The 20,625-nt window shown below is 37.5% G+C and overlaps 1 protein-coding gene and 1 long non-coding RNA gene across 15 annotated transcripts in view; one reads left to right on the top strand and one right to left on the bottom strand.

The window, feature by feature from the left end:
- The window catches only part of RGS7 (regulator of G protein signaling 7), a 581,352-nt gene that overhangs the window by 383,038 nt on the left and 177,689 nt on the right, over positions 1–20,625 (top strand). The window lies entirely within an intron of this gene.
- Positions 1–20,625, bottom strand: part of LOC144316048 (uncharacterized) — a 56,983-nt gene that overhangs the window by 5,504 nt on the left and 30,854 nt on the right. Inside the window, exons 1-6 of one of the 9 annotated variants that reach the window (XR_013381844.1) lie at positions 14,473–14,779; positions 13,562–13,713; positions 11,955–12,058; positions 9,502–9,560; positions 2,467–2,518; positions 1,372–1,425 (exon numbers count right to left, since the gene is read on the bottom strand). This is a non-coding gene — a long non-coding RNA (uncharacterized LOC144316048). Of the gene's footprint in view, positions 1–1,371; positions 1,426–2,466; positions 2,519–9,501; positions 9,561–11,954; positions 12,059–13,561; positions 13,714–14,472; positions 14,780–20,625 lie in introns of those variants that run through there. The other 8 variants (XR_013381846.1, XR_013381847.1, XR_013381840.1 and 5 more) reach the window with 8 other exon arrangements.

Genomic DNA, 20,625 nt, shown 5'->3' on the forward strand with positions numbered 1-20,625 from the left:
GCTCATCCCGTCAAATGCCCCCCTTAGTGCTTAGAAGAGTAATCTTTATGCTCAACATAATAGTTTAATCAAACGCTCTTGGGCAAACATGGATGCTATAGCATGTGTCATGCATCATTTGGGAATGCCTTCAGCAAAAAGCTGCAGAACCATCATCAGTATAATGGAGGTGTCTGTTGTTTGTGCCTCTCTGTTTCACATATTGCCACAATCAATTATATTTAAAAAGGTGAACACCACCAAAGAGAAATGAAATAAGATTAGGCTAATGCAGTCTTTTTGGCAGCTGTGGCTTATATCAAACCTGGTGTGCATAAGCAACTGTTTCTGTAAAGTATATTTGTGTATCAATGCTGTGAAATCAGGGAGTTTAGGGAAAAGTTGTCAGTAAAAGTATGTTATCTCCTTTTGGGAGAATTATTCAATTTACCTATAAATAGATTAGCATGCTGGGAAAACTGTTGGTAAATAAGACCCAGGGATGCAAGGTAATGGAATAATCATGGCATTTATTCATGTTCAGATGTAACATTCATCTTGAAAGCTTGAAATATTAAATCTCTTATTTTGCACTTAGAGTATTCTGCTCAAATGGCAACAACAGGTTCTATAGCAAATGTGTGGGAACTTATTTCTAAAATGTATTATGCTGAGTGAAATAAGTCAATCAGAAAAGGACAAACATTATATGGTCTCATTCATTTGGGGAATATAAAAATTAGTGAAAGGGAATAAAGGGAAAGGAGAGAAAATGAGTGAAAATATCAGTGAGGGTGACAAAACATGAGAGACGCCTAACTCTGGGAAATGAACAAGGGGTAGTGGAAAGGGAGGTGGGCGGGGGGATGGGGTGACTGGGTGATGGGCACTGAGGGGGGGCCCTTGGTGGGATGAGCACTGGGTGTTATGCTAAATGTTGGCAAATTGAACGCCAATAAAAATAATTAAAATAAAATAAAATAATAAAATAAAATAAAATGTTTGATTTGCCACCTAAATTGTCTTAAATCATAATCACAAGACCTTTGTCAGCCTTTTTTTTCTTTATTAAAAAGCTAGATTCTTTTTTTTAAAAGCTATATTTGTGGAGTGGGGGCTTTGTTTAAAATGAGTGAATGTAATGACATTGTTTTTTTTTCTTAATTTCATAAAACAGCACTGAAAATAAATATTGGTGTCTGTACCTGAAGCTGAAAGAAATTGGATGCTATTCATTATACTGCATTGCTACTCTTCCCCTCCCCACCCCATGGCAAGTGTTGTATCAGTGAGAAAAACATTGGATTTGTGCCACCTTATAGAACATCTTTCTTTAGTTTCTGCATTTTTTTTCCACTTCAAAAACCCTGCCCTAGAACCCTACTGACCCACCTCAAGAAGGTTGTCCCATTGATCTCTGCCTCTTCGGTCATATCTTCCATTATCCTGAGAGGAAAAAAAATCTCTTTTGCAATCCAAAAGATCAAATGATTTTTACCCATTTTTTCCACATTGATCAAACACCTTGTGTAGAATATCCTTTCTCCCTTCTTTTGTCATCTAATTACTAATTTCTTGAAAAGAAGGATCAAGGCTTGTATCCTTGGAAGCTCTCCCTGGCCACCCAGGCTCATCCTTCTCTCTGGCTTTCTGGATCATTGATGGCATTTGGCTATAATTGCCATGTTTGTTTTAAAGTTTGTCTCATGGATATGTCCTGTCTTGCTTCCCAGATTGTAAGCCCTACAACGACAAGAATGTTGTTGTTGACTTTGTTGTCCGTTTTGTGTCTCTTGTCCTCTGCTTTTCTACCTATCCAAAGTCATCTGTACCCTCAACAAAACTCACCATGCCTGGGGGCACCTGGGTGGCTCAGTTGGCTAAGCATGGGACTCTTGATTTGGGCTCCACACTCAGCTTGAAGTCTGCTTAAGATTCCTCTCTCCATCTCCCTCCACCCTTCATCCTGCTCATGCTCACTTCCATGCACATGCCCTTTCTATCTCTCAACTAAGTAACTAAATATGATCTTTTAAAAAGAAAAAAAAAAGCTCACTGTATCTGTCTGGGTTCTCACATGTATCTACCTTCTTTGCCTTCATCTTACCTGGCTCATAAGCATATCTCTTGGCAGAAGCACTTTTTTTGGTTGGCCTTTGTAATGCCATGCCCTCCTGCCTCCCCTATGTGTCATCTGCAGTCTCCATTCCTGGCTCAAAATCTAATATTGATGTGAGCTCAGGGGCACAGGGCTGTGTACTATGCTCTTCTTTCTCATTCTCTTATTATGCATAATCTTCAACTATATAACAAGTATAATATTACAACATTTAAGCTTTGTCTATGCACACACTGTAATTTTATTTGTTTCTATAAACTGGGTATGCATTCCAAACTCTTTCCTATCAAACAACTTAATGTAGACACTTTAAATTCAATAAAGTGATTTCTTGGCTAAAGGGAATATTATTATCATACCTCCCTTACTTTGTGATTCCTCTCAGAGTATCCTTTTGATTTTCTTCACAGTATTTAATATCTGAAATAATTTCATAATAATTTTTATACAAGATTACCGTTATCTGTCTACCTCACTATAATATATGTAAGCACTGTCAGAGCATGACTTTGCCTGATTACTGTCCATGGTTACTGTCCATCCAGAGCTTAATTTCAAATGAGAGAAATAGACATTAAACAAATAATTGGTTAATTATTTATGAATTGCTGAGTGCTATAAGACGTTAAAAAATACATTAAAGAGATAACTTATATCCACTCTGTGCTGTTACTTTAAGAATGTATTCCTATATCACCATATGCAATTCATTCTATGTGCTGAGTAAACAGCCTGAGAAATTTAGGCTGTATTTCACCTGAGGGATTTGTCATCCTATTGTGATTCAGTTTTAACACCAGCCTGCCCTTGCATCCAGGAGGTTAGTGTACTTCAATTATATTTATAGTATTGACTTTGTTCATTATCTAGTAGACATCTGATTGTTTACATTCTGTATTCCCCTCCAGCAGCTCCACTAGGTAACTGAAGAATCACTGGAAATGATCCTTGTGATAGTTATGTTCTTACCATGAACTGTCATATCATCCACTCAAGGAAAAGCTTTTTTTTTTTTTTTTAAATTTTTTAAGATTTATTTATTTATTCATGATAGATGTAGAGAGAGAAAGAGAGGCACAGGCACAGGAGGAGAGAGAAGCAGGCTCCATGCCGGGAGCCCGACGTGGGACTCGATCCCTGGACTCCAGGATCATGCCCTGGGCCAAAGGCAGGCGCCAAACCGCTGAGCCACCCAGGGATCCCCAAGGAAAAGCTTTTTTAATTTCCCATACTTCACCTCTCTGGCTTTCTAGGCACAGATAAAAGGAAAGGACAATCCTCCGTCCCACAAATTTGTTCTTAATGATATTCAGCAATACAGAGCATGAAATGCTCCAGGCCATAATCCCAATACCCCTAGGCACTTCAGTGGTCAAAAGAACACGAACCTAGTATCAGCCTGTGAGTTCAGATCTCAGTTGTTTAGCTGTGTGACCTTGGGCAAATGACTGAACTTCTCTATTTTACTTTCCTTTGTTGTAACAAGAAATAGTGATAGCAACTAAAGGATTGTTATGAGAATTAAAATCCCGACACATATCAGGCCTTTCAGCCAATCATAAGCACTTAGTAAACATTCAATAAAGCTTAGATTGCACTAAACAGTTGCAACTACTACATACTTACCACTGGACTATCATCTTCAACTATTGTGTATTTTTACTTTCCTTAAAAGCTAGTCTCCTCAAATCTTTTGTGCATTTGAAAGTACATTCCATGATGTAAAATAATTTGCCTTTCATAAGTTGAAATGTGTTTTCTCCACCAAGATGGCATTCACTCTTCCTGAGAGTATTTTAGACTTCCTCATAATAGAGCCTGAAACCAATTTATCCTTGAGGCAAACTCCTGGGGACTCAATAGAATGAAAGCTACTGAGGCACTTGAAAGTTTCTAAAATCAGTAGCTCTCAGTAGGAATATATCAAAAATTAAAATGGGTAGAAATTAGCATTTTAATTTGCAATCAGTGGTTGCTTTGACTTATTCTCGTTCTTGATAAAGGGATGGGAGTGTCACATTTGCTTTTCTAATGTGGGCACAATACAAAGCTTGCCTAAGCTATCCTCAATTGAAATTAATACATAAGCATTTCAAATCAATGAGTTACAAGGTCTTTTGAACATAAATAAACATGTCTCTCCACAATTTCCTTTGTTCTCTGTGCTCATATGCTAGTTTCTTGACTGAACTTGACTTTGCATTCCATAATTTAGTCTTCCATTTGGCATCCTTAAACCTATCAAATGACATTTAGATTAGATTTGATTGTCTTTAAAATGGGCCATTCCCATTTCTTTCTTGACCTTAGTAAGTAATATAGTGAGATACCACTCAGAAATGTCATACATACTAGCTCATCATCCCTCAATGGTGTTTGTGCTTCCTGACAGATGGTCAAGAGAGTGGAAAAGCCAGTGGAGGTAACGAGGGCTCTTCTACTCCCACTCAATCACAAGGACAGACAAACACAAACATCAGGAACTGCTACTATGATCACCCAAGGCTTCCAGGTTACTGAGAGGAACCTCCTGATCTGAGCCAGATCTTCTTTATTTGAATCATTTTTCCCTTCTTGCTCTTCCTAAGAATGGCTCTCAGCTTTCAAGTACCTATTATATGATGGCATATATTTTTCCATAACACTGTGAATATTCCATTTTCCTTTGAGTATAACAATTCATGCATGACTCTAAAACTAGACCGCCTGAGTTCTAGCCCTGACTTTATACCCATCATGTGATCTTGGAGGAATTATATCATCTTTGTGCTTCAGAGTTCTTATCTTTAAAATGGGGATCAAAAACACTATCACACCAAAAATTGCACTGGAAAAATTTAAGTAGGCAAGGAAAACTGTATTCAGGCTATTGCAATAGGGAGAGAAACCAGAAAGCAATCTGAACTCAACTCCACTGAAACAAAGGTGGGAGAGTTTTTAAGACCCGGGTGAGCAGCTCATAGGTCATCTGGGTTTGCCAATTGGCCTAACTCAAAGAGAAAGTCATCTTTCTTGTATTTTTCTGACAGGAGATAGTTGTACAACTTGGAGCAAGACTCCACCAAGGTTAGGTTCCTGTCCTCTCACAGAGACTGGGACTTAGGGGGTGCTATCTCTCTTGATAATTACACTTTACAGGGATGGCTCTCAGTTCCTTGAGAAAGGTAGTCCTAACTTATAAAACAGACAAGAGGTGTTAAAAAGATTTTTAACACTAAAAGTTAAAGAAAGGATTTAGAATTACAGGTTATCAAAATTAAATGCTCTAAAAAAAGAGAAGTCAGAGGCTCAGAGTCAGGAAGAAGCCTGTCTAACTTTAGTCAAGCTGAAGAAAATGTCATGGCCATCTTAGTCAGTACCTATCTTGGTCAGTACCTATATCCTGTAGCTGTTATACTTATTAAATGGATAAAACCATGTAAAATACTAAAAACAATGTCACAGGTGGTTAAAAAAAAGTATAACCAATTATTCATAATCAGTATTACATCTGTGGTTTAGAGGATGGGGTTTGGAGTCAAACAGGTCGGCCCACAAGTTCTGGCTTAGTGAGGCCATTGGCAAGTTACTTGACCTTTTAAGCCTTTATGAGATTGAAAGTATTTACCTGACTGGGCTGTTGTGAAGATTAGCAAACTCTTGAATGTTAAAATATTTATGTATAATCAGTTCTCAAGAACGGGCAACTAATGTTGCCATAGGTCCCTGCACTGCACCTGAAATGGCTTCCTTAAACAGTACAGTGGAGCATGCAGTTGTCAGCTAGAACCCACAAGGCAAATGGCCACCTCCCTTGTCACTGTTCTTACCCCCACCTCAAGCCATCCTTTCCCACCATTTTTCTCGGGTTGAACAGAGCACATACTTGTATATTGAAAAGTAAAGTAGGGCTATGGTGATGGGATACCAAGTGATTCATGATTAATGGAAACACATAGGTTTTCATAAGGTATAAAACTTTGATATTATCATAGCCAATAGGAATGTTTCCTCCTACATTTTTAATAGTAAAGAGAAAAACAGTAGGTCCTAGTTAATAGTGTACCCTCCACTTCCTTTTTTTTCCTATATAGGTTGGTAAGTTATGGAGAGAGAATCTAAAGGTGTCCACATGCCACTGATTCAGCTAATACCTAGTCCTTACTCCGAAATTGGATATTCTTGTTCATCCATCCTTCCAGTAAGCTGCACAATTTGGCGTTGCTCTGCACCAATCAGAGGTGTGCTGCTGTCCAGATGCTATGTATATTCTCAGAAAGGAAGCCAAAGCATTACATCCAAGAGAATATCTAAACATTTTTAAAAAGAACTACACATCTTGGAAATTAAGTGGCTGAATTTTGAAACAACCTTTTTTATTTAGAAATGGAATGCTGTTGTCTCCTTGCTCTCCTGTTTACTCAGCCCTCCACCCCACCCCTGGCATGAGTACTGAACCAGTGAGGAAGAAAACAGCAAACCTGCTTATCACAGTAGAATGAGGACTCCCAAGCAGCTGCTGTGGTTTTACAGACGAAGATAGCTAAGTGTAAATTGCTCATTGTTACTGATGCATGCAAAATAGAACTTCTTTGGTTCTGGAGCCCAGATTAAAATTCGAGAAAGAAAATAAGAAGATGAGGCGGTACAGCTATGTTGACAGCACTAATAGGGAGCTCTACCAACACGGCAAGTCTTTCTGTCAGCATTTCTAATTAAACTGTAAACATTAACTGGATTACCCTTCCGTCTTAATTTTCCATTTACAGCATAAGAGCCATATTATTTGCTTCCTCTGTATTCAAAGGAATCATCTAAAATTGCTTCTGGAGATAAAATATTGTGACCCACTCTGGGAGAAAAAACAGTAAATTGATACAATTGATCATGTTCCTTTGAGGATCTGGCCTGATAATTGTGTCACAGAATCCATTGGATTGAAAAAGGAATAAAAACATCCTTCTCTGTTCTAGGGTAATCTAGGACTCTACTTGGAACTTTAATTCTTTCACCAAACTGATAGGTTTGCCCAGGGCAACAGCTAATTTAGCTAATGCATTTTATTGGGTCAAATGGTTGCTTTCCCCAAATATGACCATACCCTGAGCCCCAGAACTGTGAATATGAACTTATTTGGAAAAAGGGTCTTTGTAGATGTAATGAAGTTAAGAATCTTGAGATGAGATCATCCTAAATTAACTGGGTGGGCCATAAATTTAATGAGAAGTGTGCCCTTGTAAGAGACAAGAAAGTAGAAGACCAGGTGGAGATGGAGACAGAGACTAGAATTAGGCAGCCACAGGAATGCCTGGCACTGTCACAAGCTGAAAGAAGCAGGGAAGGATTTTCCCAGAGCACCTTCAGGGAGAGGATGGTCCTGCCAATACCTTGATTTTGGACTTCTGGCCTCCAGAACTCTGAAAGAACAAATTCCTTTTTATTTAAGCTGCCAGGTTTGTGATAATTTCTATGGTAGCTCTAGAAGAAGGCATATTTTATTGACTAGACAGACAGCATCACTGGAATGAACAATTCATTGGATTATTCTGTTTGTTTAGATACAGCTTGTGAGACAATTAATATACTATCATAAAATAAAATACACTTGGTTATAAAAATATGTCATCTTTATATAACTCTAAATCAAGGGAACAAATCAATAGTTCATTCCTTTCATTCAGTCAAACTGGTTACATGGCATTATGGTGGATGGAGATAGCATTGATTGAGGCACTACTTCATGCCATGCTTTGTGGTTAATGTTTTCTAGAGCTTAAGTCACTCTGCACCCATGCTTTCAGATGAAAAAAAAATGATGCAAAAAGAGATTTAGAAACTTGCTAAGATTCTCACAGATAAGATGTGATTTCCACTTTCATCTCCAATATGTAAAAAGCTTGGAATTCATCAGTCTTGTCCTTACAACAGAAAAAACCTGAGGAAACTGAAAATCAATGATCTTTCTTAGACTCTTCAGAGAACTAAGGTTATAGATTGGTCTGCTACCCTGAAACCTGCAGATATAGATTCATCCAGGGAAACACTGCATGGGGGTGGTGGTAGGGACACAGACTTGCTTATAAGGAGCAGAAGACGCTAGACACCACAAGCTGGCAGGAACATTTAAATAGTAACTGCAATAAATTGCTGGAGGCTGAGGCAGACTAGCATGAAAGCAAGAAGCTCCTTGGGTCCAAGTAGGACCCTCACACATTCTGAGTTTTCCCTTCAGAAATTGGATCAGGTCCTAGGGTTAGGCTCTAAGAAAGATTTCCACATGTCATTGGCAATGGCTGTCTCAAACTCTTTTGCCCAAAGAAGTTCTTGTCTCCAGGAAGAAGGAATTTTCCAGAGGGAAGTTCTGGAAACTTATTCTCACTAGGGGAAGATGATTCTGCCCCACTTTAAGCACTATCTAACTTGAGGGGGGAAAAGAAAAACAAAAACCATAGTCACCAAGGGGCAGGACTTCAAGGAAATATATTGGAAACACTGCAGCTAAGGAAGGGAACAGGGACCCCTTGGGGAGCGAGGGACAGAAAAACATGTAAAGACCATAGCCTCAAGTACCAGTCCCACTGAATGCCCAACAATTGAAAGATTATAGAATGCCCCCATCTGCTATACCCTACCACCACACCCATAATATTCCATTATAGCAGTATATTACCATTAGAAGATGTGCCAGATCTGTAAGGCACAGACATTACTGAAGAATAGTATCAAGAGTAACACTCAAATCAAGAAGGAAGTCAAAAACAAAAACAAACAAAAATGGACACTAGGGGGAATTTGAAACCTCTGGTCCTACAGCTGCAACAAGTATGAAATATAGCTGAGCTTAGCCATATTCATAGAAATCATCATGGTAAAACCCTGTTTACTTCAATCCTGATTACCTGATAAAACATGTATGGCTTTCATCAAAAAATTACAAGTAATGCTAAAAGAGAAGAAAAAACACTTGTCTAAAAACACAAAGTAATCATGAAAAGCAGAATAAGATATAGCAACAATACTGGAATTATCAGATAAGGAATTTAACATAACTATAACTAATATGATAAAGAATGTAATGGAAAAAATAGATAACATAAAAGGAGGAGTAGGATTTTTTTAAGCAAAACAAAAAATAAAATCTAGATATAGCATATTCAAACTGCAGTAAACCAAAGACAAAATCTTGAGGGAAGAAAGAGGGGGATAAAAACCAATGTATCTATAGGAAAATGCATGAGAATTACTACAGACTTCTCATTAGAAACTATGCAGTCAAGAAGAGAATGGAATGGAATCTTTGAAGTAGTAAAAGAAAAATCTGCATCCTAGAATTCTGTGTCTAGCTAACTTATGCTTCAATAATAGAGGAATAAATATTTTTCAGACACATGAAAATTGAAAGAAGTCACCACCAGCAGACTTACCTTTGAAGAAATGTTAGAAGTAATTCCTCAGGCAGAAGTAAAATGACTTAGATCAGAAACTTGCATGTACACAAAGAAAGCAGGAGCATCAGGAAAGACATTAATGAAGATTAAAATAAAATTGTTTATTTTTCTTGTTAATTCATCTAAAATATGACTTTTTTATAAATTTATTTTTTATTGGTGTTCAATTTGCCATCATACAGAATAACACCCAGTGCTCATCCTGTCAAGTGCCCCCCTCAGTGCCCACCACCCAGTCACCCCCACCCCCCGCCCTCCTCCCCTTCCACCACCCCTAGTTCATTTCCCAGAGTTAGGAGTCTTCCATGTTCTGTCTCCCTTTCTGATAAAATATGACTTTTTAAAAGCAATAATAGTAATAATACATTGGGTAACTATAGCATATGGATAAATGAATTAAATGACAGCAATGTCACAAGAGACAGAACAAATTAGGAATTCTCTGTTATAAGGTACCTGCATTTCTAATGAAGTGGTATAGTGTTATTGAAAGTGGATCTAGAGAATTTCATTTACATGAAAGCTCCAAAATAAGCAAATCTGCAGAGGCAGAGAGGCAGTTAATCATTTTCTAGGGCTGTGGATGAGGGTTGGGTATAGATTTAGACTGACTGATAATGGGGATGGGATTTCTATTTGGTGTGATCTAAATGTAAAATTGTGGGAATGGTTGTCCAACTCTGACTAAAAACTACTTAAAGTATAAACTTCATAATGGTGAATTTTATGGTATGCAAATTATATCTCAATAAAATTATGAAAATTTAAAAAATGAGGACCTGCAAGAAATATGCCCAAACACTAATGAAGTCTGTGTTGTTAGAAGTAGTATAACTATGAATAGTGTTGACACTATGCCACACACTAAGAGCTTTAAAAAAATTTACTCATTATTCATTACAACTCAAAGAAGTAGGTACTATTACAATATCATTTTGACACAGGAGAAATCTAAGTAGAAAAAGATACACAGTGTGGATTTGAGCCAGGAAGACTGGCCCAGAGTGCATGCTCTTCACTCTGCACCATGTTACGTCAGCACCAAGATCTTGAGTATTATCTTTCTTCATCATCTCCAAAATTTATTTCTCACAGTTATGATACAATTATAGGAAAGATGTAAATAAAACTTAGTTTGTCCTTTCAAAAAAGTGGATTTAGATTCTTTAAAAATGTATATACTCTATTGTAGAGTAACCACTAAAAATTAAAAATAAGCATCAATTATAAACACCAAGAGAGGAGATAAAATACAATCATATAAAATGTGCAAGTAAAAGAAGAGAAGGCAGTAAAAGAGGGAAAAAAAAAACAGAATAAATGCAATGAGTAGAAAATAGGTAGGTACAAAGATGGTAAATTTTAATGCAAATTTATAAATAATCATTTTAAACATTATCAATAGTATGAAAATTCAGGTAAGTACAGAGATTGTCAGATTGGACTTAAAAAATTAGACCCAACAATATGTTGTCCATAAAAACCCACTGAGAACATAAAGACTCAGAAAAATGCTGCATAGCAGGAGAGAGATTCTTCTAGTCTGTGTTCTCTCCCTAAATTGGAGTGCAGTAGAAAGTCACTTAATCTTTCTAGACTTAATTTCCTTATCTTTATTTATTTTCATGTTATGAATTTTCACATAACATTTTTACTGAGTAATTTTAGCCTGGTTTGGTAGGACATAGGCACCAACTCGTTATCATTCCCCGTGTTATCCCATCCTGCCTCATACCCTACATGTATGTAGTCTTCTGAGCTTGTTCTGCCTGATTCCTGGTTTATTATTTTTAGGGGAGTACTTTTCGGGTAATCTTATAAATGAAATAATAAATTCAGACCCACTTATGGATTGGGCAAACAGCTTGACTAAATTACATAATGGTCTTAAAATTCTGTGATTCTATCTATATTGGAGTTTTCTAACTATAGTACAAGTCAGAACTTGGTTATTTTTCAACTTGAAGAGACAACTAAAATGGAGAAAATAATCAAATGTCTTATTCTGATCTGACTCAATTTTTGGAACAGATATTATCTTAGTGTTAATCACTGGAATGAAAGAAAAATAATTCTTCTTAAAGAGATGAACTATCTAAATGAAATTATCCCAAATATTTAATGTCATTTCTTTAATTAAATTAATTTAAATAAATTCAATTGATTGTAATTGACCAAAATTTTGAGGAAACTAACATGAAAAGAATGGATGTTGACATTTGTTCAGTACTTTCAATCAGTATAAGATCAATCATTTAATCAACAATTTACAAGGATGTAACCTTCTGGGAAGCAGATTTAGCTCAAAGCAGGTGCTTTGGTTCTAAGTATCTCTGTGAAATCAGGCTATAAATGTCAATGGATTAACGTGTTATTATTAGATTTTTTAATTGTATGAATCAATATTAGGCAAATTGAATACACTTTACCTCTTTAGCAACCAAGTGGTGAAAATCTTAATTCAGAATGGGAAGTTGTATTGAATAATTCTTGCAGTTTATTTTGTCTTCTAAGCTATAGCAGAACAGTGAGCCTAGAAAGTATGGGACAAATGAACATAATGAAATTTAACATTTCAGGTAAGATGAAAGTGTATCATTGAAAGTCATGGCTTTCCCTCCATTTCCAAAAGATTGCTTGCACTTTCTGCAAGAGCCTAGAGATGAAAAATACAAGGCTTTTAAAACTGTGGATCTTTGTATTTAGAGGTATCTTAATCATGAATAAGAACATAGGAGAAATTTTCAACTCACTGTTCAGTGATTAGAAACATATAAGAGAGGGCTGTCTTAGTGGGTAGAGCATATGACTCTTGATCTTGAGGTTTTAAGTTTGAGCCCACGTTGGGTGTAGAGATTTATTAAAAATAAAATTTAAAAGAAAACATACAGATGGGGGCACCTGGGTGGCTCAGTGCTTAAGTGTCTGCCTTTGGCTCAGGTCATAACCTCAGGGTCCTGGGATCAAATTCCATATCAGACTCCCTATGGGGAACCTGCTTCTCCCTCTGCCTGTGTCTCTGCCTCTCTGTGTCTCTCATGAATAAATAAATAAAATCTTTTTTTAAAAAAAACATACAGATAAATGAAGGGATCTTCTAAAATCTGTCAACTTTTTAAGTTTTATCTCATACTCTATCCCATCTAAATTGAACTATGTGGCATTTCCATTAAAAATTTTGCCTTTAGTGCAAGCTGTAGAACCTGCTTTTTTCCATGTGCTGGTCTCATCTCAGTCTGGTGAAAACCTATTCACCCTTCAAGCCCAGCTGAAACGCCTTTTCTCATCACCAGAAGCAGGAAGAATTTGTTTTTCCCAAGATTTTCATAGTTATTTCTGCCACTCACATGGAAACTTCCATAATGTATATATGTATGTATATATGTATGTATGTATTTCCTTCATACGACTATAGGAATCTTAGTATCATGGTGCTTCCTGGAATATAATATATATTTAAAGAATATTAATGAATATACTAATGAGTTGAACCGTTTTCCTGTGTAGGAAATTACTGTATACTTACATAGTTGCCCAGGAATTTTTGCTGTCTCTGTCTTATAACAAGATTTAGGTCACAGCCAAAATGACTAGAAGCAGCTTGCAAAAGTTTAATTTTGTACATACGTATATATAAGTAATAAAGAGTGCATTTGTCCAGTGAATTTAAAATTGATAAGTTCTGTGTGACCTGTTAATGTTTAAAATTTGATCTTTAGATAGCATTGCATGAAATGCTAATCTCATAAATACATATGATACTATCTAGACAATGCAATCTGATATCTGATTGATGGATAGACTCAAGTTTTGTATGCTGAAGGGTGGATTTAAACATAGAGCATGCACAGAAGGAAATAATTTTGATTTTCTATATTAGGTGCTATAGTACTGTCTAGACTTTGCATTTTAAGACTTCAAATTAGTTAAATGTAGAACATGAAAGATTGTGAAGGAAAAGAGAAATTATTTCACTGAGAAAAGAAGGAGAAAATGTAGGGTTGATGTTGGGAGTGTGATATTTGACAGCTCAGACCTTTTTAGAAACTGTTTTATCTTGGAGTAAACCATCTTAGAGTCTTCTATCTTGGAGCAAACCATCATTGCCATTCCTCAAGTTAATGCCCTGATGCAAGTGAAGTTATTTGAGAAGGACATTCTTAGTAGCTCTCACTCCTTGGAATTTTACTGAAAGTAGGATTTAAGAAGGTTTAGTTACATTATCAGGCAGAAAGGTCCCATTAATATTCTGACTCTCAGAAGTGACATTGACTTACTCTGTCCCCTCCTGCCATTATGTCTTTTACTAATACGATATGGTAGAGACGTTTTAATTATGCAGTGTAACACAAAGGAACTGGTTATAGGTAACATTCCCATTGTTCCATTTTAAGGTAATAATTTCTTAAATCCACTGAAAAGGGTCATTTCCTTTGGCTCTGCATGAGTGGGAAGAGGCTCATTTATTGAGCTGGATTTTCTCACCAGCAGATGGGAGGCAATAGTCAAATCTTCTGAGCTATGAAATGGAAAGAAACTTCCCTTCCAGATCCCTAGTGTAGCTTTTTAAAATTCACCACAACACAATGATGTTGAGCAGAGTATACATCTTTTTATTTCTGTAAAACTGACCTGAACTTCCTTATGAACCTTATTTCTACTTGTAGTTGAAGGGTCAGGAAGAGGGATAGAGACTGGGACTGTGGCTTAAATCTTGTCTATTATATAAAGCTGAATCACTTCCTCTTTATACTGTCACTTCCCTGGAGACTTGCGGTCATTTGGGTAAAGTTTCTAAGTCCCTTTCCCTTTTTTCCTTTTCTTAGATGACATTCTGATCCAGCCCCCAAAATGAACATCTTCCCACTCATGCAGAACAAACAGAAATGACCCTTGTTAATTGATTTAAGAAATTATTACTGTAAAATGTAAAAATAGAGACATTACCTACATCCAGTTCCTTAGTATAACACTGCACAATTAGGTTACAGGACATCATGCCTTCGCAGGAGGGGCCTTGAACCTCTCACAGGCTTCTTGTCCTTGTCTGTCCCTCAGGCTTTCATTGGTCTTCATTGAGATGTCTTGTCCTCAGTCTTGGTCTTTGGGTGTTGCCCTCCAGTGTGGCTGCACCCACAGTTCCCAGCATTGGTGCAATTAATGGTCTAGTCTATGGGTATGATCAATGCAAGGAACCCCCTTTCCCACCACCACCACCAGCACCATCACTACTGCCTGTAACTGGTTACCCTCACCTACAGTTACCTTATGTCACATTGGATAGAACCCCAGTAAGCAACATAATTCTTAATTCTCATCTGGCTCCCATGCTCAGCACCCCAAATCTCAAAAACTTTCTAGATCTCTTTCACCTCTCCTAGATACTCCTTGAGCAAACAAGCCAGATGCTGCTATTTCCCTGCTGAGGCTATTCCACTTTGCAATCAGGCATTCCATGAGCCTGTCCCCTGCCCTGGCACTAAAAAGTGGCACATGCAACATTCTGCCTTTGGATCCACAAGCCTATCTGAGCTATTCTTGAATGATGGGTTCTGCCCTTTTGTGCCAGTCAACTAGTGCTTTATGTTACATGTTGCAATCCAAGAATTGGGAGAAAAAAATGTTTTTATGTTTCTTAGACTAACTCAAAATGACTAGCTCTCCCAGGGAGCATATTCTTTTACAGGCTTTTCTCTGCTTTGAGACAAAACAAACCTTACTTTTATATCACCAGAGTTATGTATTCAGTTTCAGTTAAAATAAAACACATACAGTTTTGCTTAGAGGTCAAAACAATCTATTTGTTGCTTACATATAATTTATGAAAACTGTCTCATTATAAAGATTTTCCAGGCCTAGGGGCCAGATCAAGAGAGGGGAAACCCATGTGGAAAGAGAGGTGGTAGCAACATTTCTGATAAGGGGATCAAGACCTGGTGGAGCTTCTCACTTTTCCTCAGGAGCCAGTCTGCACATTTTCCCTGTCATGGCATCTTAGATGCACAGATTCCCAGATAAGATCCATTGATAGAATCAGCAGGAGATTGGAGCATTGGCTGAAGAAAGACATTGACTTAAAAGTTGCACAACCACAACACAAATGTTAACCAATGTGTGGATGCATTTCTGGAAGACAAATTAAGCTTTTTGATTGATCTATGGGTTTCTTTTTTTTTCTAAGATTTTATTTATTTATTCATGAGAGACACAGGCAGAGGGAGAAGCAGGCTCCCTGTGGGGAGCCCAATGCGGGACCCGATCCCAGGACCCCAGGATCACGACCTGAGCTAAAGGCAGGCACTCAACCACTGAGCCACCCAGGCATCCAGATCTGTGGGTTTCAATTTAATTTCTGCCTTTTGGCCTCCTCTCCTGGGAAGGAGGACAGAATAAAATATTCTAAAATGCAGTTATATTCTTGGCATAATACAGATTATCAGCAATTGTTCTTTCCTAGGTGTTGAACTTGCCATAGAGAGATCATTATGAAACAGGTTTCTTAATCCATTTGGGACTTTCTCCTTGTGTGTTGGGTTAGAAACACAAAAGCATAAGTTGTTAATTTTTTCACCTTAAACATTTACAGCCACATAAATGTTTGTATTTTGCTGCCAGCATGAATCGCTAGAGGAGTCTCAATGCTTTGGCTCTTCAACAAACACATCATCAGAGATTTATCACAGCACCAATGGGTAACCGCTTCAGGGCTACATCCCCTTCAGATCCCCCAGACCAGAAAGACACATGAAGCCTCTTACACCATTATTCTAGGCCTTACCCAAATACCTTCTAATCTTGCTTGGGCCTCCATAATAAGGTTTCACAGATTAGCTGCCAGTGGCAATAGAAATATATTGTCTCACAGTTCTAGAGGCCAGATGTCTGAGATCAAAGCATCAGTAGGGCTGTTTTCAGGTGAGGCTTCTCTTTGGATTATAAATGGCCACCTTCCACCTGTCTCCACATGGTTTTCATCTGTGTATGTCTGTGTCCTCATTTCTACTTGTCATAAGGACACCAATTATATTGGATTAAGGCCTACCTTAATGACCCTACTTAATTTTAACTATCCCTTTTTAAATGCCTCAGGTCACATTTGAGGTACTGGGGATTAGGATTCCAACATAGGAACTCAGGGGGACACAGTTTCAGCCCATCACATTGACTGAACTCTTCAGTTTTCTGCTATACTCTGAACCAATCCTTCTTCCTTAGAGTCTGTGCTCCTTTACTGTCTCTGCTCCCTGCCATTTTCAGTAAGCTTTCCAACATGCCTACTCCATTTTAAAGGTGACTGAGATGTCCACTTCCCATTTCTTGGTCTACTGTTATATGTTAGTCCACCCCTGGAGTACTGGCTGATGCTGCCAGTTGTTCTCAACTCAATAGCTACTGATATATTTGCAGATGGCACCTCCTATTGGAACTGTAATCTCCAAAGCTATTGAACAATCTTGGAATTCAGCTCAGTGTAGACTCCTGCACCATAGAGACACAAAGGACCTGCTATGTTCCTTTTGTTCTTCCTCTGAAATCTGGCACCTTCTCTTCCTAGATTCTCAAACACAAAAGCCCCATTAAGTCACTCAGCATTGATTCACACTTCTCAAGTGGTCCAAGCTATTGCTATTCAAGCGCTTGCTGTAAGCAACACAGGTTCTTTGTAGGAACTTGTTAGAAATACAGAATCTTAGGTACAAACTAGATTTACTGATTCAGAATCTGCATTTCAAAACATGATTTTAACAGTCTGATTCATATATACATTAAAATTTAGGAAGTGCTAGTTTAGGTAACTTTCTATCATTCAAGAGGAGACCAACTAGTTTTATTTCAGTTACTGAATCTTGCTTACAAGTTCAGTCTCTTTATCGAAGATTCTTATAGATTCCTGGCTTTAACAGAAACTTGGTCTTTCCTAAAGAACACTGCATTCTTTGCCACTGTATACAGTAAGGGTTGACTATTCGCCCATACGTTACATATTTGAGTGTTTGCTATGAGCCAGGAAGAACGAAAGAATTTTCCAAACTTTATTATCACTTTAAGACTTTTGAATCTCCCATTACTCTTTCAGCAGTTTCCCTCAGCCCCCCTCAACCAATGAATGACTTCCATGGTTTGTCCTTGCGCCATATACACCTTGAAAACCTCCTGCTGCCTCTGAACTGAGGGGTGTGTATGTGGGGGGAGGTGTGATGGGGAGTTGATGGAGTGGGGGGTAATGGGGGAATAATGGGAGGTTTGGCAGGGTGGCAGGGGAATGGGGGGATAATGACGGGGAGTGATGAGGGGTTGGGAGGATGCCCACAGCCCAGATCGTATGCTTCCCAACCTCACCCAGCCAAGGCCCTCAACTAACTCTGCACTGCTCCTGTATCAGTAGCCTCTCCTGCTTCTCTTCTTGTACAAGCACTTCCAATTCCTCACATCTTTCTTCAAATTCCAAATGTCACCGACAGCTGACTCAAAAAATTGTTATGCTTCTCAATTCATAGGAAAAATTGACACATAAACATACCAGTTTCCACACTTTGAAAATACTTTCACTCTCTAGTCACGCTTTTTCTTTCCATCTCAGAAAAAGGGTTTTGTTTCACTTCCTGCCTAAATCATATCACTTGTACTTTGATTCTGATTCTGTCCTATCTGTTCCGGGGCCTTTCTTCACTGTAATTCTCCCTTATATGTAGTTCAATGATTTCTATCCAAGTGCTCAGAGAGAAGCCTCCCAAGCTTGCAACCAGGATCTTTCATTTTCTTCTTTCCTTGTTCCCTTGACTTTGCATTCACATTTGTCAATTCATATATTTAATTGTAAGATTGTTAGTGCAATATCTTCTCACTTGCTGGAGTCTGAATGCCATACTGTTGTCTATGAAACTTCATTTTTTTAAGTATGAAAAAGACTTGAGGGCAAGAGTACAATGAAGCTCTTGGGGGAGATGGAAGACTAAAAAGATAAGGAGGGGTTTGGCTTGGAAAGGGAGGTAGAACCCTCTTCCTCAAATTGGGAGGAAAGAAGAGAAAGGAGCTTTAAAGATAGACAGATTATACATGTGGATTCAGTAAGTTGATGGAGTTGATATTTGTTAAATGCTGTATTTTAATTGAAGTGAGAAGCAGTGGAGGTTATCATTTAGGCCACTTGAGTATCAGATTGAGATTTTTTGACCCACTGATACCACGGCATTTTCATTCCCACCTTCTGACTTCCAAGGTTCAGAAATACTACATTATGTATTTGTCAAAAGCAGGTGGAAGGTACTCACAGAAATAAAAAAAGAAAATAAAATGAAAACATATGTCCACATTAAGACATGCACATGAATGTTTACAGCCATTTTATTTACAATGACCAGAAACCAGAAACAATGCAAAGGTCTGTAAACATACTGTCATATATTTATTCAATGGAAACAACTCGGTTCTTAAAAGGAACACTGATACATGCAATACTATGAATGACTATCAAAAACAGTTTCTTGAGCCAAAAAGAAGCCAAGCACAAGCAAGCGCATACTGTGAGATTTTGTTTTATAAAGTTCTGGGACAAAGCAAAAATATGGTGTTAGAAATGAGAATCCTAGTTTTCTCTGTCAGTGCATGGGGTCATCTTGACTGGAAATAGTAATATGGGTATTTAAGTTAGTGTGATGATGCAAATGGTCTGTATCTTAATTGAGGTGGTATGCACATGTGTCAGAATTTACCAGATTTTATACTTAACATCAATGTGTATAAATTATAACTCAGTAAAAGTAGGGCTATACAATTTAGTTGACTTAAACTTCCATCTTTTGCTTTCATTTTGAGCATCCTCAAGAGAAATTCGAACAAGCAGTTCAAGATTGGAACAGCTCTATAAAGAATGGGATAAGAGCTGACCATGGTATTTCTTCTCTTCCTTTTCTCTCAATCCATGTTAGGTACCCCATGTCCTTGCTCTGTAGAGGGCTATTCTTAGATCTATCAGAACATTTACCACATTGTAACATTTCCATCTGTTCCTTTGCCTCAACCACCATTCAGTTAGTTGTTGCAAATTACCATCGTATTCGTTTTACTTTTTCTTTCCAAGGTATCAGTGTTTCCTTTATTACATGGTACATATTCATGATTATGGAATGAACAAATAAATGAATCACTGAGTACCAGCAAGGAAGGCTGAGGTAGAGGCTGTAAATATGTAATGGAGCTCTACAAGTTACATAAGTTCTTCAGGATTTTCATCTCTGAATTGGAGTAAAGGCCCAGGGTCAGAGTGTTTCCATTTTTTTCCTCCTTACCTTCTCTTACTATGCAGTGAGCTTTTTTCTGGGTAGAAAAAAGGTTTTTCTTATGTTATTCTCATGTTGCCTCGAAGAGTGCTAAATGAATTTTGTTTAATAATCAAGTGAGTGGATTGTTGAATGCTTTCCTTGGAGGCAGGTGCAAAAGTGAGAGGGGGAGCCCAAACCAAAAACAAGAGATAGAAGTTTAAGTTTGCTATAGGGTACAAGAATAAAATGGAAACAGTAAAAAGTGGAACAGTAAGGATAAAATCTAAGCAAGGTACAGTCCCTAGAAGCTGTAAAATAAATGACTGATAAATATAAATTCATGTAAATTTTAAAAATCTAGAAACATACAACTTCCCAAAAATGAATCATGAAGGAATAGAAAATCTGAAAAGAATTATTACTAGTAAGGAGACCAAGTCAGTAATCAAAAACTGTCAACAAACAAAAGTCCAGGACCAGGCAGCTTCACTGGTGGATTGTACCAAATATTCAAAGAAGAACTAATACCAATCCTTTTCAAACTCTTCTCCAAAAAAATGAAAGGGGAAGGAACATTTTCAAACTCATAAATCGCTTTCATAAAATTAACATTACTCTGATATCAAAACCAGACTAGGATAACACAAGAAAAAAAAAGTTGCAGGCTGAAATCCCAGATGAATATAGAAATCCTTAGCAAAATACTAGCAAACCAAATTCAACAATACACTAATAAATCACACTCAATGACCGAGTGAGATTTATTCCAGTGATGCAAAAGATGGCTTAATCTGCAAACCATTCAATACGACACACAACATTAGCAAAATGGAGAGTA

Source organism: Canis aureus, chromosome 6 (genome assembly GCF_053574225.1).
Source record: "Canis aureus isolate CA01 chromosome 6, VMU_Caureus_v.1.0, whole genome shotgun sequence".
Classification (NCBI taxonomy): Eukaryota; Metazoa; Chordata; class Mammalia; order Carnivora; family Canidae; genus Canis; species Canis aureus.